This window comes from Motacilla alba, chromosome 13 (assembly GCF_015832195.1).
Source record: "Motacilla alba alba isolate MOTALB_02 chromosome 13, Motacilla_alba_V1.0_pri, whole genome shotgun sequence".
In the NCBI taxonomy this organism is placed as follows: Eukaryota; Metazoa; Chordata; class Aves; order Passeriformes; family Motacillidae; genus Motacilla; species Motacilla alba.
In genome coordinates this window covers 13,264,231-13,288,592 of record NC_052028.1, presented here as the reverse complement: position 1 = coordinate 13,288,592, position 24,362 = coordinate 13,264,231, and the positions used below count along the sequence as shown (strand labels likewise).

General features: G+C 44.6%; 1 protein-coding gene across 7 annotated transcripts in view; it reads right to left on the bottom strand.

Moving 5' to 3' along the window:
• The window catches only part of SGCD (sarcoglycan delta), a 308,234-nt gene extending 294,247 nt beyond the window's left edge, over positions 1-13,987 (bottom strand). For 2 of the 7 annotated variants that reach the window (XM_038150503.1, XM_038150510.1), the window contains exons 1-2: positions 13,940-13,973; positions 5,068-5,144 (exon numbers count right to left, since the gene is read on the bottom strand). The gene's annotated coding sequence lies outside the window, so the exon portion shown is untranslated. Of the gene's footprint in view, positions 1-5,067; positions 5,145-7,915; positions 8,013-8,399; positions 8,516-13,939 lie in introns of those variants that run through there. The other 5 variants (XM_038150499.1, XM_038150500.1, XM_038150509.1 and 2 more) reach the window with 4 other exon arrangements.
• Positions 13,988-24,362: the final 10,375 nt, after the last annotated feature.

The window sequence follows — 24,362 nt, the reverse complement described above, 5'->3', positions numbered from 1 at the left end:
GATGCTGAGAAAATTCCTACATAGAACCTACTAATTCACAAAATCACGTAAGAAACAATTCTGCTGTTTACAAAGCTTCCATGCTTTGTATTATTTTTCACAAGATTCAACTATTCCCACAAACACCAGTTCAGCCTCACAGGCACTATATCCCCCTTCAACCTTTCAGTGAAGGCAGTTCATAACAGTGCTGTTGAAAAGAAGAACAATGGAGACATTTAAGTGCACCATTTTTCAATACCTGACTCAACAATAATAACTGCAATATCCTCCATGCCAGTAATAAGACAACTGTTAAACATGATACTTAAAATCATTCACCTCTGACTCCACAAAGCTCTTTCAGGAAATACCTGTTTCCAGAAAACTTCATTACTGTAACACTCAGGAATCAGTGTGTAGGTGCTTTTTCCCTAAACCAATAAAATACCCACCTTCAAGATTACTTTCAAATAGAGAAATTAAACACGCAATGGTGTATAGCATCAGCCTGCACAAGGGCCACATCTGCCAGATCCATCAGCCTGGGCAGAGGAATTCAGGAATACCTGTTGCTCAGCAGGCAGAAATCCACTGCTGAAGTCAGACAGAAAGAAGGGGAACAAAGAAAAGAGGGGAGAAAAAAGAGAAAGATATCTAACAGATTTAATTTACAGACAATTCAACCAACACCTCCAATCTTTTATTTACACCTTCAAAAACCATCATCTGTAGGTAATTAATTATTGCATGCCTGACTTCACTCTTAGTATTTTCACTGACACCAGGGCCAGCAGGATTGGCCTATTCCCTATTAGCTAACTCAAACCAGTAACTGGCTCTTGAATATCTTGTTCAGATCTAATATCTTTTTTTAAGTATCCATTTCTGGCAGAGCATAAAATAATCAACCTATCAAAGCACTGCAGTTTCATCATTACCCCCCCAAATTAATCATGTTTCAGTACATGCAAGGCAAGCCTTTTGCAGCACATTGGTAAGCAGGAACAGATAAAAGTGCATTTCCCAGTGCCCCTACTGAAACAGAAATACAGCTAATGATTTCCTGCAAACCACTAGTGCAAGCTCTGTGAAAAAAACCTGCAAAATAATTCAGCTCTTCAGGAGCAACATGTAAGCAGAAAAGTGAACTGTACCCTGTGAGGGCTATGGTTCTTTTATGGTGTAGTCAGGTTAAGTAAGGCAAATTCTTGATTTAAAGTGTACTTTGCCATCACTTCTTCAAGAAGTCATGTATACTAAAAAATAAAATTTTGAAGTTGCAGTATCTGTAAACTTCATAAGGTAAAAGTGCTAAAATTCAGGGTTACTGTTCTACCTGAGCGTGACAGTAACAACAGTGAATTTTATCCTCCTTCAGACAGATAGTACAAGGCAGAAAATCCACTTACATCCCATTTATAGCCATAAAATAAGTCGCAAGAGGAGCGAGGCTGCCCATGCTGCCACCCAAAAATACATTTATGCTCTCTGCATAAAGGATTTTGTACTTCAAATATAAACAGAGACAGTGGCAAGTTATTTTGTAAGCCATGGAAAGGCTCTCAAACCCCAGCCCATGGCTATGATTTTGCACCTGAACAACTCTCCCTTCAGCTGAAGCTTCACTGCCCAGCTCCACTATGAGATGTCACACTTGCAAAAGCCTGAAAGTCAGAATAAAAGCTGGGGTGTTGCTGCGATGCACAGTTTTGAAAGACCTCAAAAACTTACTGGAGCAAGACAAACCGCACAAGATTCTTCCCCAGGAAGCCAGGCCAGCAGCAGCCCAAGAGCTCCCAGTTAATTAGCTGTTTGCTATGTAGAAAAGAGGCTGGAGGAAGTGCCCAGTGCTGCATCCTCATTTGTGCTTCTCTCTGATCCCTACTGCAGCAACTCAGTCCCGAGTGAAGCAGAGCTCATTATCCAGCAGAGACAAACTCTCCTGAGGAGAGAGGCGTTTCTTGGGCTGTTAAACAGCATCAGCTCCCTCTGGTCACCCTCTGCTTGCCCTGAGCAGAGCACGAGAAGCCCTTGCAGGTAGGGCTGGAATCAGGAGCCTGGTCTCTGGTAAAGATGAACACAGACCCTTCTTCAGAACTGGTTTGGTGGGAAGGACATGGAAAGCGAACCCAGAGCTGGCCTTGGTTGGATTTCCAGTACAGAGATCCAAGTGGTCCTTCATCAACTGGTCCTCCCTGGGTGACCAGCACCTCTCAACAATGCTCCTTCTGCTTTCCTAACAGCACATTCCACATTTGCCTGCTAGGCACATTTCCCTGTCTCAAAGAGAGTTAAGACCCTCATCCTCACCCCCTGTGGGCTCCTAGCTTTAAGAGAACACATTTATTTAGAAGTGCCCAGTGCAGTCAGGTCATGCCCTGTGATTGTGCAGGGAAAGTTTGGAGCCTGCTCCACTGCAGCTGCCTCTACCAGGGCCAACAGCTCCATCTGCTCCACCTCCTCAAGCCCTCAGTAAATAGCACCTCATTAATTTCAGCACTGCAGGAGCACCAACACTCTCTGCTCTGAAGAGCACAGCCCCAAAGCTGACCACATCACCCTCAACAGGGAACAAGCCAGGTCTCCACAACACTGATTTGTTCAATCAAATTGCAGGAATTTCCCATTGGTTTTGTTCCCTTTCATGCTTAGCATCCTGCTTTTATCTGGCAGTGTTCTAAGAGCTGTTTTCTTATCACATTAAACCAACATCTCTGACAAAAACACAAATGTCTAATTCTCCTGGATCTCCTCACAATATGCTACAGGGGAGCAAATCTCTATTGAGCAACACTGTCGATTAGCCTGAATATAGGTTTTGTTCTTCAAACAAATATCTTTCCCATCCACAAAAAACCACAAACAAACAAAAAACCCAAACCAAAACCTCAAACAAACAAACAACCCCAAACAAACAAAACTCCACAACTTTGTGAGATTTTGACAATCTTCTGTTCAAACTTCATCCCTCCCCCAAAACAGCAGGCCAGCCCTCCAGCCAGTGGCAGCACTGGCACAGTGCCTAGGAAAGTAATGGAGCTGCACTGATTTACGACAGTTAAAAACCTGACCTGGAGATGAGTCATGGGCTTTACTTGCTGCTTGAATTGCAACTAATTCAAAAGGTTTGATTTTGTTTTGTTTATCTCTGGATGTGTTGTAACGCTTCAGTCACTAAAGGTCAATTCCAACATTTCTTCGTAAGTATTTAGGAAAGCTCCTGAATATTTAGGAAGTGCTTGGATGTATGAGATTTTTTCAAGCATGCTGCTTCTTGGATTTGGACTCATCTTTTCTATCACAGTCACCCACTCTGCCATCTGAAATAGTCCATTAACCTACACATTGAGGCAGCTACTTTTGATTAAGAGGTGAAAAATCACAGCTTAGCTCCCAGCTTCAAAACAAGAAGAGAAAGGGGGGGAAAAAAAATCAAGCAGGGAGGGAGGCTTTGGGACTCATCTCCCTGCTGTCTGTCAGAGAAATGTGGCTCTGGCTGTTTCTGGGTGCCTTCAGCATTATGGTCTCTTCTCCCTCTGCTGAGCAATCCAAGCACTACAGAGAGTGACAGAGCTGCCTGCAGCAAGAGGTTCTTCAGTCGTGTCAGGATTACACAGGAACAAACTTTATTTCTCAGGCTCACAGCAGAAAAAAGCAAGAAACGGGCAGAGAAATGTGTTCAGCCTCCTGCTCCCTCCTTGCCCACAGAGATGTGAACAGAGCCAGGCTGGGGCTGACACCACGGCTCAACTCCAGGCTGGTGAAAGCTTCTGCTGATGTGGGGAAACCAGAACCTCAGCTGGTGACCCACCAGGGAAACCCCTGGAGAAGTCAGGAAGCTTTGTAATTAAATCATTTCCCCTTGCTGCCACACTGCCAAAGAAGAAATGAGACTAACTGCTCACATGGCTTCCATGCAAGGAGCAGGTGAAGCCACTACAGCAGTATTTCATCTGCTGGGGAGGTCAGAGCAAATCTTGGCTCATCCCAACAGTGGGCAGCACATGCCTGGATGTGGTCCCAGCACTGCTCTTCTGCATTCATGGTAATTCTCCAGCACCCAACTTGACAAACCCTATGGGACCAAGAGGGGAAATAACAGCTGAATTACCATAACCCAGTACTACCAAGCTTACCACTCTGCAATGCATTAGATTCATGGAGTTTCCTGTGCAGCACCACAATCCTTAAAACATCATTAATTCAAAAAATAAAAACAGCAGAGCTCCAATATCCATATCAGATTCCAGGGTTAAACTGAGTGGCAATCCTGAGATTTTACAGTTTTCACTCCATGAGGAACCACTATCCTTCCTTGCTAAGCAGAAAAACAGATAATCACCCTAGGGCTCCATCTTTAGTGAAAAATAAAATCCCCTATTCCTCAAAGACAAAAAAAGAAAAACAACCCAATACCAAATCCCTTTTCACTAGCTCTATCCAAATTCACAGCAGCTAAAAATATGTCAGAAATCAAGGTGCAAGTGAAGAAAAGAAAAAAGAAAAGGCTTAACACCAGAATGGCAAGATTTCAAGCGTGACCCATTGCCTGGTAATGTCAATGGGATCCTTTTGAACCGTTTCCAAACAAGTCAGATACAGCTCACCTGACGTGACTTGTTACTGAGAGCAGCTGATGGAGGTAGAGAGGAAGAAGGGAAAGAATTCACAGGGAAAACACACAGGTACAGGAGTCATAGCAGCCCTTGATCAGTGGGTGGGGGAAAGTATAGTTTTGTTTCTTTTAAACATTTCCCCCTAAAAGGAAAAACATAGCAGCCTTCCCATATGATCCATCTTAAACCCAGGCAGGGGGAGAATGGAAAGAATAGCTAAAACCTAAGATTTTTCAAGGTTATCTAAGCAGACATTGCAAAGTTCTTTGTGGTGGTTAGTAACCTACTGCCCCCTCCAAAAGTTAGTATGTTTTCAAACTACTCCAGGCATATTCAGCAGAAATCTGTTCTTAAAATCAATGAGAGACAAGCTGTTAGCTGTACATTGTGCTGGAAAAGCTGCAGATGAAATGCAGAAAGCTTCTATGCTTTCACTCCACATCCAACAAATACAAACATTTTCAGTTACCTCATAAATCAAAGTTTGTCATTAAGCTGCACCTAAAGTGCTATCTTGCCCAAACCTCTGGAAAAGCAATGAGGTAGCTGTTAAAAAAAATAAAATAAAATAAAATTAACAATCACTCAGGAAACATTTCACAGGTGAAAAGAACCGTGGGCTGATGCAAATCCTCTGAGAGTGCTGTAGGGCCAACAGGATCAAGGCATCTGGTGGTGGCCAGAGACAAATGGGCTCAGAGAGCAACAGTGTGTGAGAGCTTTCACACTGAGATACTTTCCACTCCAAGCACATCTAAGGGACTTGATGTAAACTGGTAGCAGAGCCTGGGAGTCACACAAATAAAATAAAAGCCAGAGCAGACAATGAAGAAAGTTAATTTTTCACCCAGAGAACTGCAGTGTTAGAAGATTGCCCTGGAGGATTTAATCAATGAAAGTGAATCTTGTATATTTTTCTCCAGTATTCCCAAAATAAGTCAATAAGATGCCAGAACTCTCTCAGTATAGAGTGACTATTTTCCAGTAAGGTTGAGTTAAAGTCTTTATCAAAAGAACTAAAGAAATGCATTATGATTTCAGAGAAAAATAGTAAGCAAAGAAACAGAAACAGCAGGATAACCTTACAAAGCACAATAGCTTTTCAGAAAAACTTTTTTACTTCTTTTATTCTTTAAGGACGTTTAGAAGCAAATGAAAACTACTCTAAACCAGACACTGCTGGTGCACAAAAAACACCTGCAGCTACCCTGGCCTTTAAGAAAAACGAAACACCTGAAAAATGCACACCACCATCAGGCACTATCTAAAGGCATCTCCAGATCCAGAACCTCCTCTCCCGTGAGGAAAACACACCTAGATGTTCATCTGCTTCCTCACAAAACCTCCCCATACATCCAAGCAACTCCTACTGCACCCTCCTAATAACCCATCACCCAAAGGATCTGTGCAGGACTGCTGGCTCCATACACATCACCCAAAATAAACAGCAGCAGACCACATTATATAACACACTTCTATGTAATTATAAACACCTGAATAAATGCCCCTGCCTCTCTGAAGGGCTGCACACCAGCCCTCTCTCTTGGTCAAATGACCTGTAGGCAGGGAGCTTTCTCAAGTCCTAAGTCAATTTACAATCCCACCTTCAGCTGGAGCCTGGATAATCTGTTTCTCTGAGCATTAAAGGGAAAAAAAAAAAAAAAAAAAAAAAAAAACACCAAAAAAAACCTACCTCCATAATTTACCCTTTGTAATACTCAGTTTACATGCACAAACCACAAGAGCTGTCACTCCTTTAGTTTTGAAAGCTTTCAGCAAAATTAACTATTCTAAGCTACCTGCGAAGCAAAGAGGCGCAACTGAAAAACATCAGGGGCGTACCATCCATGACTCTTCAAAGTGTTGGAAGTTTCCAGAAGGCACAATAAGGATACAGTCAACATCCACAGTACATTCCAACACAAGGATTTCAAGGACTTCAAGGGGCAAAGACAAAGGTAATTTTTCTGTGGCAAGAAGATTACTGCAACAGTTGTGCCTAGGCTAATCAAAGGGTTTGGAAGCAAGGCTCACCCTCTGTATTGCTGAGAGGTGATGCTCTGAAAACAGCTTTTACTATGAGGAATCTTGTTTCAAAATAATGACTCTTATTTTTTCCATTTATCAGTATAATTTCTTCCTCAAACTGGCATTCAAAAATATAGCTCTTCCTTGGGGGAGGAACAAAACAAAAACATAGCTTGAAATACAGGAGTGGCTTCTCAACAGACATACATCAACATGAGGAGTCAATAAAATTATGTTAATTTATGCCAAATGAAACCTAACCAAGATTTCTCTCCTTCAAGATGAGGCTGGGACGATTACAGTCATTTACAGCAGATGCTAATCCTCATCACACAGGGCACAGGAGCTGGTTCCCATGCCTGTGGAATGTCACCGAGCAAACACATCTGTACATCTGTTAGCAGGAGGAGGACTCAGTTCAGCACACTGATGGAGCAACGTCACTGGCTGACCTATTCTGCCCAGCACACAATGGAGAGTTGTTCATTTTTCTTTTCAATGAAACGCTATGCAAGTGTTGATTTAATGGTTCATTCATCAACTCCTCTGAATATTAAGCAATTCATTTTGACTTAATTTGAACAATTCAATTGCACCCATCCTTTCTCTCCTTGAAAAATGTGAATTACTGCCCAGGGAGAAGCCGTTTTAAAAGTTGATTTAACAGGAAGCACTTAGCTCCATGGGCTTTATACTCTTTCATAGTCTGGTATATATTTATACTAGACTCTTTTCCTATTACGTATTATACATGAAATTCACAAATGCTAAAGCAAAGACACTTCAAGAAACATTCTTAATACTGCAAACCAAAAGGCATCCCCTACATCAGCTACTCCCTAAGAAGACCACCAGAAAACAAAGTGCATCATCAACAGCCCTGAGAAATCCCGCAAAACCCGGGGAAACGAGCCTCTCACTGAAAACCCCTTACTTGCCTTTGAAAGTTTGCATTACCGGACGCATTTTACCAAACGGGGGCAAAACACCGATCCATGCAGGAAGCACTACAGCTTCGCTCTCTCACCTGTGAGCAGCACCTCGCACCTCCGAGCCGGCATCCCGCAGGGCTCCCACCGCCCCGCTCCGCAGCCGCGCTCAGCCCCGCGGCTCCCGGGACCCGCCCGCGGCTCCGGCCCCCGGCAGCGGCTCCCAGGACCCGCCCGGGGTGAGAAAAAACCCTCCCGGCACCAAAGCAGCCGCGACCACCGCACCTGTTGGTCCCCGCCGCATCCCCCGCGGCTCCCAGCGCTTTTCCCCGATTCAGCCCGATTTGTGCCCGTTTTCACCTGCTGCTCGCAGGTGCCGAAGGCGCTTCTCCGCAGCCCCCGCCACATGCCCGCTGTGAACGCTCAGCCCGGCAGCCCCAGCGCGAGGGTCACTTCCAGAGTCCCTCTCCCACGGGAGCCTCGCCCCACTCCGGCACCGAGCATCCCCCGCAAAGCTCGGCCGAGCCTTCCAGAGGGCCGGGCAGCGTCCGCCCGCTGCCAAGAGACACTTTTCCCTCCGGGGATGCCAACACGGAGCCACCGCGCTGCGAGCGAGGGATGCGAGCGAGGGATGCGAGGGAGGGATGCGAGGGAGCGATGCGAGGGAGCGATGCGAGGGAGCGATGCGAAGGAGCGATGCGAAGGAGCGAGGCGCGGGGAAACCGCGACTCGCCGGGGCGCGGGGAGCTCCCGAAGGGCCGCGTCCCCCCGCGAAGGGCAGCGCCGGCCAGAGCCCGAAACTCCGCCAAGTCCGAGCGCGGGCCCGGCCCGCGGCGGCACTCACCGGGGCGGGGGCGGGCTCGGCCCCTCAGGAGATCATGCCGGCGGAGCGCGGGGCCGGCGGCGGAGCGGCTGCTCCGGCAGCGGGGGCGCGGCGCTGCTCGAGCCGCGGCGCAGCAGCCGCGCCGCCCCCGACACGCGGCCGCGGCGCCCCGGCCCGCGGGGGGGCGCGGAGAGGCGGGCCCGGCCCCGCTGCGCCCGCCCCGGCCCGGCCCGGCCGCGCCTCCGCCCGCCGCGGCAGCGAGACCGGCCCCGCGCGGCGGGAGCGCCGCTGCCTCCTCTGAGGACTCTTCTTTTTCGTCCTCCTTTCCTCCCCTCGCCTTTTATTCTTTTTTTCTTTCACCCCGCTTTTCAGGTTTTTCTCCCTTTTCACCCCACTGTTCTTCCCTTTCCTCATTCCCCCCCTTCTCGCCATTCCCTCCCATTTTCCCATCGCTCTTTTTCCTGTCCCTTTCCCTTTTTCAACCACCTGCCCGGTTTCCCCCTGCATTTCGCAGAATCGCAGAGTCTTTCAGGTGTGAAAAGACCTTTACGATCAAGACCATCAAATCCAACCCAGCGCTGCCAAGCCCACCGCTAAGCCGTGTCCCAAAGTACCACACCTGCACATCACTTAAATACCTCCAGGGATGCTGGCCCCTCCACTTCCCAGGGCAATCTGTTCCAGTGCTTGACTATTCTTTCTGTGAAGTGTTTCTTTCTTACATCCTATCAAACCTTCCCTGTCGGAGGTTGAGGCTGTTTCCTCTTACTGCTTGCTCCTTGGGAGATGAGGCCAAAGCCCCACCTGGCTACAGCCTCCTTTCAGGTAGTTATAGCAATGGATAAGATCTCTTGTGAGCCTCCTTTTCTCCAGTCTTAACTCCGTGCCCAGCTCCTCATAAGCCTTGTGCCCTAGACCCTTCAACAGCTTCACTGCCCTACTATGGATACCGCTTGCTCCATTCCTCCTGTTTTTAATTGATTTTTTTCCTCCTTCTCCTTTTTTTCCCCATCCCTCTCCCTGCCAAAGCCTTTTAGCAGAGCAGACTGTGCCCAGCAGCCAAGTGGCAGCAGGGGCTCGGCCACCCAGAGTGGTACAAAGGCTCCAGCAGCAACACAGCTCCTTTTCCCTTGGAGCTCCATGTGTTGGAGAGGGAATCAGTGCAAATAGGGTTTTTTGTACTCCAAAAAGTTGGTTGTTTTGCAATCATATGCAAATGCTTTGGGTCTAGCAGATGGCAATGAGTGCTTTCCTTCCACATTTTACTCTGGAGCTCAGTATCAAGGTGGAATTTGCAATAAGCTCAGCAGCTACTGACTAGTGGTTGCTGGGACAGGTTAAACTTGTGTTCAAGAAGAGCTTTACATCACATGTCCACTTGCTGCTGTTCCCTTCCCTTTATGGTCCTGGGACCATCCCTTCCTTAAAATTCCAATGAAGTGCCAGGTTCGGTTCATCAAAGGTCTGAAAAATACTTTCCCAACCAAAGAACAGGAGCTCCACCATATAACCCTACACCAAAGCCTCTACACATGCACTCCTTCCACCTGTTGTACATTATATGCAAAATTCCTGTTGTACATCACATGCCAAAAAAAAAAAAAAGAGTTAACCTTATATCCAGATTTTAAAAAAATACTGAAGAAATCTGACAGATCAAAAGAAAACAAAAGCACATCAGCACAACTGGCAAGTATCAAGCACTGTAAATTTTATCAAGTTAATCAAGCAACAAATTTGACCTATGGGTCTTCATTTTCTTTTCTGTTATTCTTTTAATTTTAGTACTTCCCTTTTTAGTACTTCATAACTGGTGTTGTCTTTTGCTTGCACTGATTTGCAAGTGGATTCAGTTGGCCAGCAATGACAGGGAATGCTAATTCCATTTAGTTACTGGGAAAAAGCAAGATAAAAAATATGTTTCCCTAGGGCCTCAGCCCACAGTGATGAAAAATCCAGACCAACAAACATATTTTTGTTCAAATCAGTTTTATGTGTCCTGTGTTTTCCCACAAAAAAAAAAAAATAGGAAAACAGTCCACTAGGCAAACTGAAATATAAATGATGGACCCTTCCCAGCTCCAGTAGTTTTATCCCAAATATATTCCCAAGCTGAGAGACAGTGTGTACCCCAGAAGTGGGCAAGCCCTAATCACATTTCAGATGTGCCACATACAGCCATGCTAAGATTATTTAAAGTTATGGGGTCAGTGACAGCAGCAGCTGCTGCTCCTGACCTCAAGGGAATCACAGTCCTGGGTTAACACAAACTCTTGTCCCTCCATTTCCCACTGGGCCTTACTGGGATATGAGTGGCTCTTGGAGCTGATGCAAAGGGCTCCCAGAGCTGGGCTGACCACTGGCAGGAGTGGCCTGCAGGGCCAGAGAGAAATGCAGCACAGGCAAAGATAAAATAACTGCTCCTCTTAGAGGTTACTCTACTTATTTTCCCTGCCTTTAGAAAGGAACAGCTGCTACTCAGGTTTGCCAGCACCCAGAACTCAAAAACTGTGAGAGACTCAGAAATAGGATGATTGTCTGTAAAACAGTCTGATGTCGAGGGGAAGAAAAAAAAAAAAAAAGCCTCTTTTCATTTAGCCTGTGATTGCTAAATCTGCAGAGATCCTTTTTTTCAAGCTTTTTCCTAGGTCCTTGAGGAGCAGAGATCCACTCTTTTTTTCCCCCCCTTTTTTAAATGAATGCTGGGATTCTAACATAATCAACTAATTCCAGGAGCTGAAGCTTCAAGATAAAAAGAAAAGTATACCATGTCACAAAGCTCACAATGCAATCTCATTGCATTGGCTTTGGCAGCGGTTCACTTGGCTCTGGAAATAATAAAGTGGGAGACTGAAATGACAAACAAACCAGAGATCCGAACCCAAGTACCACCAGGGAATGCTAAGCAGATGGCCAGCAGAAGACCAGCCCAAGGAAGTGCTCCAGTCTTTGCAGGAGGATTACTGACAGCATCCACCGTGGTGTCCTCCTTCCTATGAGCTCTCCTGGCATAGTTTGCATCTTGATGTCCTTGTAAAGAATTAAGAGGAATAAACAAGCTAGAAAGACCTCTCAAATGCAAATCATTTGTGCACACTCTCATAGCAAATAGGGACATCCAAGGGCATTGGAGAAACCATGGAAGGGTCAGAACCAACTCTACATTTTTGTGGCATTTGGGGCCTACCTTGCTTGAATTGTTTATTGAGCTATCACCAAGATATCAGGTGTGTGCTTTCACCATGCCCCTATTGAAATGTCTGCTCTGTTTCAGTATGCCATAATATTATTTTGTAAAGAGAATTTATTTAAAAGAAGTTGCAAAATTATGTCTGTGTTAAACAGGAGCTGACACAATGGACATTTTTGTTGGGATGCCCCATAAGTATGCAAGCACAAGCACATAAAATCTCATGTGGCATTTCATTTTCAGAAAGAGAAAAAAAGCCCTGAATTATATTGTCTTTTGTCATATCCAGGTTTTTTTTTTAGCAGAGAAAACCACATGACCGTCAACTGTGGCCATTTGAATGAAGAAATGTAGTGAAACACCCTGCAGAGCTCCATCAAGACCGGTTCTCTCTGCTTATCCTCATCAATACATTGGTTTACTGGAGAAGAAAACACTTATTGTGGAGCAGGTTTCAGACTGCCAACCCCAGCAGATTCTTGGTGCTGCCAAATAGGATTTGTTTTTAGTCTATGTCCATCCTCAGCACTTAGCCAAGCTGACCTGTCCTCTTGTGTTTCTCAGCTGCTTTCTTCAATTTTCACTCTTCTTACCAGTCTAAAAATGCAATGTTTAACACTGACTAAACTCTACATGCTCTCCTCACAGGGATCAGGATTTTGAACTTTGGACTCAACAGGAAAAGTTTTTCAACAAGCAAGCACCTGGAGCTAAATCCTACCCACCATATTTGTGGGTGTTGCCCCACTACCTGGCAGTTTGAAATAAGCAGGATTTCATCATTTGGGGATGACAGTGAATTCCAGCCCCTCGTGCAGGAATACAGCACTCCCATCCCGCTCTCCCAGCCCGTCTGCTCACAGGCTGGTGCATCACTGGAGCACAGCCAGGCAGCCACAGAAATGCACTGAGTGAATAAGGTCTTCCTTCCCTATCAGCTAATAAAGATAATTACAAAGGCCAGCGTATATTCATTTGGGTTCAGTCTTTTTCCCACTCAAATTAATGTAGGTTTTGCCATTGATGCTGATTTTAGGAAAAGCTGGCCCAACATCATGAGCTAAAATTAGACTGTTTCTGCCATCTTCCCCATAGCAGCCAAGGGAGCTACTGGCCTAGCCAGGAATCAGCACTAAGTCAAGAACAGCCAGGTATCCTGGGAAAGACTCTGCTGGGCTCCAACACCTGCTGCAGGAGCTCAGGCAGTGAGACCCCACCACGGTCCAAGTGCCACCTGCACCCCACAGCATGGTGGGGCCACAGCCAGGCCCCCGGCCGTGCTCACCCCTCTCAAACTCATTTGCCAAAACCAGCAGTAAATGAGGGCAAAGAAGGAGACACACAGAGAAATTCCTTTTCCCCTGGGGGCTGGAAGTCAGGGGATGGCAGCTGTTGGTGGGGATGCTCACACATGCTGACCCCTGTGTGTGACACAGGTGCTGTCCTCAGACCCTCCTTGTGCAGGGCTGTCAGATTTTCATCCCATCTCCACCACACCAAAGTTGCTTGTTTTCAATATTGGCAATGCCACTCGAAAAAGTCAGGGGAAATCCATCACAGCCTGTGAGGTTATTCTGGTGTAACGAGCAGCCCTTGTACCTCATTTTTCAGCAGTGCAACTCAGCCCTTACAACTCCATTTCTGTGCTGCACAGAGGCAGTGGCTCAAAGCAAAGCTTGGGGGGCTTTTCTGCAGCCCAGCAGCTCAGGATCTCTATGCAGAGGTGCAGATGTGGATATGCACCTGTAAATATAATATACATACAGCTATCCTCCATAGCTTTCCTCTGAAAAGCAGTATTTTCCTTTTGGCCAGTTGTCTCCCCACAATATGCCTGAGCATAGAGATACACAGACATTTATCAGTAAGGCTGAAAAAATGAAAAACCTCCTCAGCCACACTCCCGTGGAGCACACGCAGCACCCTGATTTGCACACACCTTGGAAATACAAACAGCTCCTCTCTTCTCAAATTCTGCTGCCACAATAACTTTGCGGACAACTTTGCTTACTGGACTTGTTTCATGGTGGGAGTAACTGCCAGCAATAGCTCGCCTGCTCCTTGGAGCAGAGTCACATGCTGGGATTGCTCATATGCCATTCAGATTCTCCAACTGAGAGAGAGAGAAAAAGGGAGGGGAAAAAAGGCAACTATTCTTAACTAACAGAAACACATTCCGCTGTTGCCTCTGCCTCGGCTGCAAATGCTGTTACACTGATTTCTAACTGGTCAATCCCCACCCTGTTTCTATAAACACAGAAGACAACTGTTTATAACTCTAAACTCCCTGCCAAGGCAGGCTTCACAGAGGAAGGGAAAAAAAAAAAAAAAGAAGGAATAGGAGATTAAACAGATCAGCTCTGATTCTTACCTTCAGAAGCAGACTTTGTTCAAAGCCCACAAATACTTTTACTTTGCTGTAAGTCTGAGCTATTTTTAGGTTCCCTCTGGGATGCCATATAGGGAGAGCAGCCCCCTCCCTATCATTACTAATCTGCTGAACATAACAGCAGGACACCTGCTGCTGGTGAGTCATGTTCTGTGTGGAGCTAATGGTATATATATAGGCAAAACATAAAGACAATTGCTTATTTCCCTACCTACCCCATGTGTTGTTTGTTGCTCTTAGCAAATCAAATCATTGCAATGAAGACACTGTAAAGAAGACAAACATACAGGAAAATTCATGTTCAGTTTCAGACCAGAAGCTCTACAAGTGCACAGCAGGATGATGCTTGTTCGTGTTTGTGGTGTGTATACCTGTGTGTGTACGTGTCTGTGCACTTTTGCACGTGCACTGAGTGATTGTGCTTTTAGAAGCTCCTGCTCTGGTACATGCAAACCACTGTTTTCATTGAAATCAGGAATGGAAATGCAATTATTCAAATTCTAAAGCTCCATCCCCAACCTGTCTTCCCTTACTTACTCACAGCAAGAGAGAATGGGCATGGAAAAGGGGCATATCTAGGGAAAACTCAGGTTTCTGACCTGCCAACATGGAGAAATCTACCACTTATTCCCAATATGAGCTTTCAGCTAGGAGGCAGAAGTAGCTTTGTGGCTGTAGGGTGGCTGTTAAACATCAGCTCTGTTCCCCTTTGTTGGCTTCACAGCCTTTACTTGCAGTGACAAACAGATCTGCAGGACAGCCCCTGCTCTGTGCTGGGAGCCTGATTTAGCTCTGGCCCTCAAGCCATGCATTTCACTGTTATGGGCTTCACTCCTAAACTTTTGAGAGCTGCAATAAAGTGCTGCTAGGTTTGGCTTTGTGATCTCTGGAAGATCTCTCTTTTATTCCTTCCTCCCCTCTCTCTGTCCTGTATTATTATTTTCAAAATGTGAACTTTTTGTTGTTCCTGTCTTTGGAGAAAGCACTGTCCTAATCTCCTGCCTTGGGCAATACTTCCATTTGTGCTGGATACACACCATTCCTAACCTCAACTCACCCTACTGTCCTTAAATTTTACAGCATTGTCTTATTAAAGACAATGCTAAAATGTCCACTGATCAGTGGAAATCGGGTGGACACTTACAGAAGGCATTGCAATACCTCACAATAACTTGAATAACTTGAATAAGTCACATCCAGAATCAGCATGAAGCATTGCAAGCCATACCCTGACTGATACAACCACATAAACTTGTATCTTCCCTTCCAAAGTATCCAGTGAAAAACTTCCTGTAGGTTTGTAAAACATACTGCAGGAGAATGGTTTTAAAATACAGATAGAGAAGATACCTCTGTTCCCAGAGAACTGTGTAGATTTTCAAACACATTTCTTTAGGACCTTGCTTCCCCCTGCCCCATCTCTTTCTCCTGTTGAACTGGGTGAAGGATGGTAGAAACTAAAAATCTCTCCCAGCCTGCCAAGTTACCTTTCTCCAAGAGGGGCTGGACTAGGCAGCAACAAATGGCCAAATTTTACTTCTTTGAGCAGTGTAGGAACATATGCTGCATAAAATCCCTCAAAAGATGAATGAAGATACTAAAACATTGCATTTATATATGTTTTAGGCTCTCTAAGTAGAGTTCAGATATATCTTTCAAGCTCAGTAATTTAAAATAACCTCTGGCAGATCAACATCTTACCACTTAAAAACAACCATCAATCAAATCCTGAATGTTTGGGGAAAGACAACGTGCCCCAAATACCAACCCCGAGTCCTCTCCACCAAATAAAGGTATAAAGAAAACAAGGCACGGGTCCTCTCCTTTCTGTATCCAGCTGCTTCTCTGGGTTCTGCTGTAGCAGAAGCAGCAGATCTCAGGCAGCAGACCCTGCAGCACTCCCGTTTTCCTCAGGGCTGTGTCCATGACCCACGGGCTCTGTGATCCTCTATCCTCCTCTAGTGACCAGAGCACGCTGAGGGTATTGAAGCAGCTGAGCCTTCAGAGCTGCTGCATCCCAGCACCAGCAGCTGATCTGGCTCTGTGCTTCTGGCTTTGTCCTCTCTGGTGCCAAAAAACCCACCAAACCTCCCTTCTCACTTGCCTTCATCTGAGGAGGACAGAAGTAGCCAGCTGCAGTGGGGAGAGTGAGGACTGAGCGTGAGGGTGAGCTCTCCCCTGCCATTTCTCCTACAACAGCCTGAGAGTGCCATCCACATATCAACTAACACAGCACCTTTATCTGTCTGCTAAACAGAAAAGTAGAAGCATAAGGGGGAAGAAAAAAAAATCCCAACCCCCTCGGCATGTCTGCCTTGAATCCCAATTGGAAAAGAGTTGTTTGCTTTAATTCTAAATGTATTTAGAATGTGGAGCATATATTTCCAAAGGAGGTTTTGTATTTACAGCATGTCTGTCTGGTTATACTGCTGCAATGTAATTGTTTTCCTGCTGAGAATTATAGCAGGGAAGTTACTCTGGGTACAATTACAGCTCTTTATAGTTCTGCTTTGGAATTTAGAGGCTTCTGTGCACCACTCCCTCCTCCCTGCTTAGAGGCACTGGCCTTGGAGCACCTTGTGACACTGCCAGCGACGTGACATGTGGAAGCATTTGGGGCTTAGTTGCTAGAAATAGGTAAGTCACTGCAGGAATTGAACAAGGGGAAATCTGTAACAAATCCCCTACACTGAGGCTGGAGCTGGGTCAATCTAAGACAAAACTTTTCTCTGACTCCGCCTGGGATAGAGAAAAGGCAGCAATTCCTGCCTGGCAGGGATTTGGGAATGAGAGCACTGCAGAATTTGTATGCAAAAGTTTGTTGGTTTGTTTGGGGTTTTTTTGGGGTTTTGTTGCTGTTGTTGTTTTTGTTTTGTAATCGTTGTAGTTTTGTTTTGGGTGTGGGTTTTTTTTTATGTTTGTTTTGTTTTGTTTTCTGGGTTTGGGTGGTTTTATTTGAGATAAAAAGGAGTTATGTCCAGGGTGAGTAACAGCTGAAGAGCAGGTGATATTCCCTCCTGAGAACAGGCACAGCACAAGGTCAGCTTTAATATCTGACACAGAGGCTTGCACCATGGGTAAGATACAGACACAGCTGAGCCAAGCTGTGGTCAGTTCATTCACTACTTCCTGATGGGAAATACTTCCTGACACATTTCATAACTGTAGGTGTTCCTTTTGCCTCCAAATCTATAAGGCTTGATGCTGGAATCAGGTTTGCACCATCAATCTTCTCCTTCTATCAGCCATTCCCTGTTGCAGGTGATCCTTCTGAGATCAGAAGGAAAGCAGAAAGCAGAGTCCTGGCCGTGCTGGAGGCACCCAAGACAGCCTCGATATTAGTTCAGCACAGACCATGTGGATGGCAGTGGAGCAATTCCAGCACCTGAGGAATGCTGGCACGCCTGTGCAGGGCAGGGCAGAGCACTCTGGGGCAGCCCTGTTGCTCTCCTGCCCAGATGGTGCAGCTGCAGGAACAAATGTCCTCCTTTGCGGAGCAGCACCGTTTGTTTCGGAACAAAATGTCAATGAGCTTTCCAGATTAAAACATTAAAAATGTATGAAGAACAACTGTCACACACAAGGAAGCTAATAACAGTGGGAGAGCTTTTCCTTCTGAGACTGGGGCAGGCTGTTTTAATATCACTGTGTTCATCCCCTGTTAGAGTGTCAACAAGTTAAACATCAGGAAGACTCATTAGATCTTCCTTTGACCTTATAACAGACCAGTGTGTTTTACTCAACTATTTCTAATCAAACAGCTATAAGTCCCAAAAAAGTCACTAGTGGAGAATAGCAGCAAGTCTTACTCTGGAGCCATCAAAAAGCAAAGAATTCTCCTATTTTGTTCTGTTAATTATGTGCTCTAATGACTAAAATCACTTCCCAGTTAAAATAAAACAAACCCCAAAAATCTCACCAACCCCACACCTCATTTAATTATATCTGTTTCAGCTTTCAGAGATGGGCTTTTCTTTTCTTTTTCTCTCCTTTTAAGACAGAGTTATTTTCTTCCCAGAATAGACTCATGCACCAAAAAAAAAAAAAAAAAAAAAAAAAAAAATTCACCTCAGACCATTTTTTGGTCTATGAAACACACTGAACCTTTCAGTCCTCCTACTGTAAAGCATTTCATCATACCCTCAAATAATTTTAGCCTTTCTTTCCTACCCACTTTCCAACTTTTTCATATCCTTACAAAGTTTTGACTCAGTATTTTGCTACTTGAGACCTGGTTTTAGCGGCGCTGCAATAAAAGTTAAAATCACCTCTTTTCCTGTTATTCAGTACTCCCTTGTTTATATATTTAAAGGCCACATAAATTCCCTTTGTCAGGCCATCGCAGCAGGATCGATGTGCTGAGGCTTCTTGGATCACTGCTCCCTTCATCCCATGAGCACTCCCCGTGCTCCAGCCAGCAGGGCTGTGCCCTTGCACAGACCAACATGGGCCTGGTGGGCTCCTCATCCCCTTTACCAAAAAGTTCACCTTCCCCAGTGCCAGCCTCCTTTCCTCTTCATTGCCTACCAGTCTCTAGTTCTTAGTGCTTTGCAAAATTTTTTCACTTTGTGTTTTGCTATAGACCATTGCTACAAGCAACAGAGAGCTTTGTTACTTAACCCTAATGCACCCCAGAAACCACAGGTCCATTTAGTCCTGATTCCCCATCAACAGCTATTCCTTGAGCTCTGCCAGGCACTTCGTTATCCATTTAATGCAGATTCTAATGGCACTGAATGGTGCTAATGTTTAATCAGCACGCCATTCACTGCCAAGTCAAACACCTCACAGAGTCTAAATGCACTAAATTTGTACGATCATTTTTGTCTACCAGGCTCATAATATAATCAGAGAGTAAAAATTAGGTCTCTTTGATAAAGTTTGCCACAAAACCGTGTTGTTTAGACTACTTACTAATTTACTTTTGCATCAGCTTCTGAATTATTTAACACAAAATGATTGCGAACTAACCAGCCTTGAGTCTTAGGAGATGCTTCCTCATAACAACCTTCTCTTGGAAATCAATATAGACACATTTCATACCACCCTGTGAGCATTAACTCAGTCACAAGGCAACTCTTTGCTTCCAGGGAGACAGGACTGAATTTTCTCCCTTTTGGAAGGTTTCACAGGTAAACTGGGCTTTGATGAGACCAGATGCCTGACCCAGGGCACAGTATCCAGTTCCTTTTACTGCTCCTTCACATGTGACCTGCTTAAAAAGCCTCACTAGTACTTGTCAGGCAATCAGACAAATAAACCCAAAAATCTCCAATATAAATTTCTTCGCAAAATCTCAGAAACAGCTTTACCAGAGTGAAACAACTGTGACTTGGGGCATTTGTGCACGGGCCTGGCAGCACACAGCCGCTGCTGCACATCAGCTTCTGATTTAGGGCCCCAGATAAATCTGCTCTTTTAACTACATTGGTACAAAGCTAGAGCTGTAGTTTTATGGGCCGAAGGGTGATCATATGTAGGAAGGGAGCCAGCTGCCAAGAGGATTTTTATGCTGGTTTCTGTCTAAGGTCTATTCACTAAGACAAAAATTCCTTTGTACCGAAATTCACCTTTGGACCAAAATCTAGCCCAGGTTATTTGAAGGAGCCTAAAGGTATCTGAGAGCCTCATTCCCCTTGCCCATTCCATACCCTGCTCCTTTAAACCAGTTCATTTTGTCCTGCTGGAACCACTGTTGCCTACCTAATCAAATAACAAGGAAAATTCAAAGAATTCAGTGGAGAGCTGCGAGTTTTGTACATAAAGACATGACGGCATCTCCTGCTCCTGCTGTTATTCAGAAATCATGCAAAATGAAGCTGAGGCAGTGAGCAAAGTACAAACCTGAAGCCTTTATACCTCCTGAGCATAGCTCATTTGCTCTGCTGTCAGTAACTCAAAGCCCCAATGAAAAGAGATGGGGGAAAAAAGAAAGACATAAAAGAAAAGGAGTAATTATATGCAAGTCACTAGACTTATCACTTAGCTTTTGGCAAAATATTGACTCCTGAATGATCTTTGTCAAATCTCATAAAAAACAGCCTCCAGGTGATGAATCTTGCCACAGGCATTAAATGGGGTGCTGCTGGAAAAAGAAGAGGAGGAAAACGGAAAAGAAGGCTTAATTTTAATTATGTAAACTACCTGTGCCAGTATTTGGTCACAGCTCTCACAATTTGGAAAAGCAGGATGCTCGAGGGCATGATTTTTGCTCATTTTAAATATTCATGGTATTTAAAATATCTCCTGAGCTGGGCTTGGTGGACCTGATGGGCTGAACCAGCCCTGGCAGCCCCTGCCCTGGCAGCCTGGGCTGCAGCACAGGCAGCACCTCCATGGCCAAAACCGTGGATCAGAGCAGAAAACTTCCAGTGAAGGCTCTGCTGGGACCCCTTGGAAGGCTCTGCTGAGAGCCTTATTGATTTCAGGAGGGAGATGGATGATGTGCAGCATGTCTGTATCAGCAATCCAGGAATTTTGGACTGGTTTTGCATGCTGACATTTCACTATGACTTGGGCTTTTGTACAGGCTTTAACCCAACTATTGAAGTCAGGAAGAACAGCACTATGAACAAGGGCTAAGCAGTGGGGAGCAAGAAGAAGAAAGTATTTGTTATGTACAGCAATAATTTATAATTTCCAGACAGTACAGCAGGATAAAGATTAGTCTCATGGATAAAGAATTAATTTGAGACTAGGAGAAATGGGTCTGTCCCAGTCTTGGACCTGCCAAATAGAGACATAAAATAGAAAAAGTGCTACAGTGCTCCCTGCCCAGGTGTGGTCAGCAGGGTGGTCCATGCCACAGTCCATGGAATCCTGAAAGAACCCCTGTTAAAATCCCAAGGAATAAATCAGCACTAAATATAGAAACCTGGACTTTTCATCATTAAAACAGTGCCATAAGCAATGCTGAGATATTCCACACACAGTCTGCCATTTCCAGTTTCCCTCTAATCACTCAACATTAATTCAACATTAACTTAGGACCCAGTTTCTTCACCCTACTCATGCTGGCATCAGGCAATCCACCCAATAGTCTCTCCCTCAGACTCCTTTTTTTGGAAGTGATTTTTAAAAATCACTTAAAATGATTTAAGAATACTCCTAAATGTCAGCTGCAGGCAGGAGAAGACAGTTATTGGTCTGGGTTTAGAGAGAATTTTTGGCTCAGTTTCTTCTTCCTACCCTGCTCATCACTGATGTATTTTTAAATGAATCCTAAAATACACACCAGGAAACTCTATTAAATAAAAATCATGAATGGCATGCAGACTGTGCTATTACTGTGCATAAGAAGATAACAAGACTCAAGAGACTGCCCTTTACATTCTGCTGCTCTTGCTAACTGCAGATCTGGCCTAGCAAATGCACATGTTCCATGAAGGAGTGCCACAAACACCAAACAGTGTGCCTGGAAAGAGGCTGGAGGAATAAGAGATTGCCAAGATAATGGGGATGCCATGAGCTGCCTCAGCCTCAATTAACTAAGTGATTGGACATGCACAATCAGAGATCCCGAGCGCATCGTTTGTGGGTTATCAGTGATATCAGACATCAGATGGAGCAGCCCTGGACTCCCCCTGCCAACAAACTGGAGGAAAGAATTAGAATTCAGAAAGCTTTTTAAAGCCAGACTCTCACCTCAAGACACAATAAAAGAAAAGCTTTTAGATCATTCCTGGCAGAGGAGTTGGAAAGCTGCCATGCTCAGACAGAGTAACTATGGTAATCCATATCAGGTTGTAGAAATCATCTTTAGAATACAGTCCTTTAAGCCCTCCAAGAAGCTTTCTTCCTAATCTGCTTAAAAATAAAAAATAAAAGGTGTTTCAAGGTCAGACAGTACCAAAAATGGGATCAATGACACTGAAGGGGAAACAGGTTGAGGGTACATGTCCCTGAGCACCAACCACTGTCTCTGCAGGGAGAACCAAGAGGCAGGAGCTGAGTGGGAGATGGATATCCCTGTCCTGAGCTCTGCACTGCCATGTGAGCTTGATCATCTATCTCTGCAGAGAAGACTGCACAATTAGGATGCACTGCTGAAAACCAAAGCCTAATTGCTTTGATGCTTAGGTGATTGAGAGCTGAATGCATTAGTCCGTCAGAATTACTGAACACAAAGGCCTTGATTCTGTTCTGTTCTGTGCCCGTGTTAGTGATGCCTTGAGTTCCCCTTCCTGGGCACTTGAGGATCACCAGAGCTCTACATGGGCAGGCTCAGCCCTCACTGACACTTCAATTCTGTTTAAAAATTTGAGATCGCAGCGTGCGTGGTCTGAAGGAATTCGATTCTATTGTTCACTCAGGCACAATTAGGAGCATAGAAAATCTAATTCCATTATTTTAAAATTAGTTCAAAATTAAACTACTTAAGTACCCATGTTAGGTTAGCCCAGACTTTAGCTCTGCTTCCCCCTGTTGTGTGTGTGCAGAGCCTACACTGTCATCCATCCAATTCCCTGCGTATTCCACAAGTATTTGGGGGATCCCTGCCCCTCTCAGAACACCCTTGAAATTAAAGGCAAATAAATATTGTTTGGAGCTGGACCCAAAAATGACCAAGAACAGAATATGTGGCCCAGGGGCATTTGAGGGAAAAGACAACACAGGATCAATAGAAAGTATTGCAGAGAAATCCCATAAGGAAGATATGTCAGACCTCCCTGAGCCTCTGCTGCTTTGCTCTGCTGCCTGCACAGGCAGACACCAGCTTTCCCTCCTTGCAAAGATGGCAACATCTCTGATGAGTTCAACACAATGTCAAAACTGAAAACTGTTCCACATCAATCTCATGCTAAAGGGCCAAAATCTCAGAGATCAATCTCAGAGATAAGGCGTCTATCACGGAATGCTTGTTCACACACACTCCTATTTTTTCTCTTTCTTTTTTTTTCTTTTTGCTATTTCAGCTGACAGGGGCTGGTTTTTTCTTGCCTTACATGCAAAATGATTGTACTTACATGCACAGAGCAGCTGAGTGCTTATCTGGCTGGTTCGTATGAATACAATACAGCACAAACATCTGTGTTTTATCAGAAAAATAAATAGATATCAAAAAAAGCACAGCATGTAGGCAAAAACCTCAACAACAATAGATACAGCTTTGGAGATGATTTGAAGATCAGGGCTAATATCTCAGTGTCTCTTGTTTTGTGTTCCAAGGACAAGATGCTGAATTGCTGTCATTTTAGTAGTCCATAACTTAATTTTATTATGTTTGATCTAACAGTGCTAGGAATATTTCTTAGGTGTGTGCGAAACATTATACTTATTATACATTAAGGTGATTTTAGCTCTATTACTTGTCTGTAATTTGATTTTAGACTTTAGATCATTCCTGAACTGTCAGGCGCAGAAGCTGGGGGAATCTCTAAACTGCAATTTAGAAAGGAAAAAAAGTAATTATGTGCAATCAGAGTCTGCAAGAAGTGGATCTTTTTATGGGACTGCAGAGCTACAGGCAAAGGACACTCAGTTATATCCTGAAAAGGCTACCACCAGCACCCAGCATACAGCAGGGGACAATAACCTGAAGCTCAAGATGCGCACAATACAATTTTTTCCTGCTATTTTTTATTTCTGTTAACAATCTCAGACCGTTTTTGAGCACACCGTTCCAGTTCCTCATGCTGTGTCCCTGCTCCCTAAGAGGCAGTGGAGAACAAGGGGTGTTTGGCAGGAGCCTGGAGCATCTTCAGTGGCTGAGCTGCCATGTGGAAGACAGCAATGCCAAGCTGTGCTGAGGATGCCCTGGGAGAGGGCTTCCCTCTCAACTGCAGTGCCCACTTTGGCCTCGTTTCTTCTGGGTGCAAAACAGAAAGTGAAACCATTTGACACTGGTATTTGCAAATATTGAATTTGCATGTGCAAAGTGGTGCCAAGCTTTGGGTCCTTTGCCTTTCTTTTTTTTTTCTTTTTTTTTTTTTTTTTTTTGCCTTCTCCCTGGACACAGCTATCGACAGAGGAAGAAGTAGGATATGCAGTAACTCAATAAAAAAGACCTAATAAATCTAGTTCATAAATTAAGCCTGCAATGAAGGCAGAGCATTGCTCCTCACCACGTACACAGCTCCCTGCTGGCCTGCCTGGATTTGGTTTAGGGAGAATATTCCCAGCCTGTCACCCCATGTGCATATGTTGATTTTAAGACACTGAACTATATCTTTAGAGGAGGTTGGCATTTATGTATCTTCTGTAAATATTCCTGAGAATTATTTACTAAATTCAAAACACTTTTTTTTTTTTTTTTCCAGAGAGAAACTGTCTAGACAGATCACAATGAACTTCAAGATTTGTGGATGGAAGAAAGAAAACTTATAGCTCTCTTTTGGCAGGTGAACCCAGCAATGATGGATGATTTACCCTCTTGTCTGTATGACAAGGGCTGCTTTATTGAGGG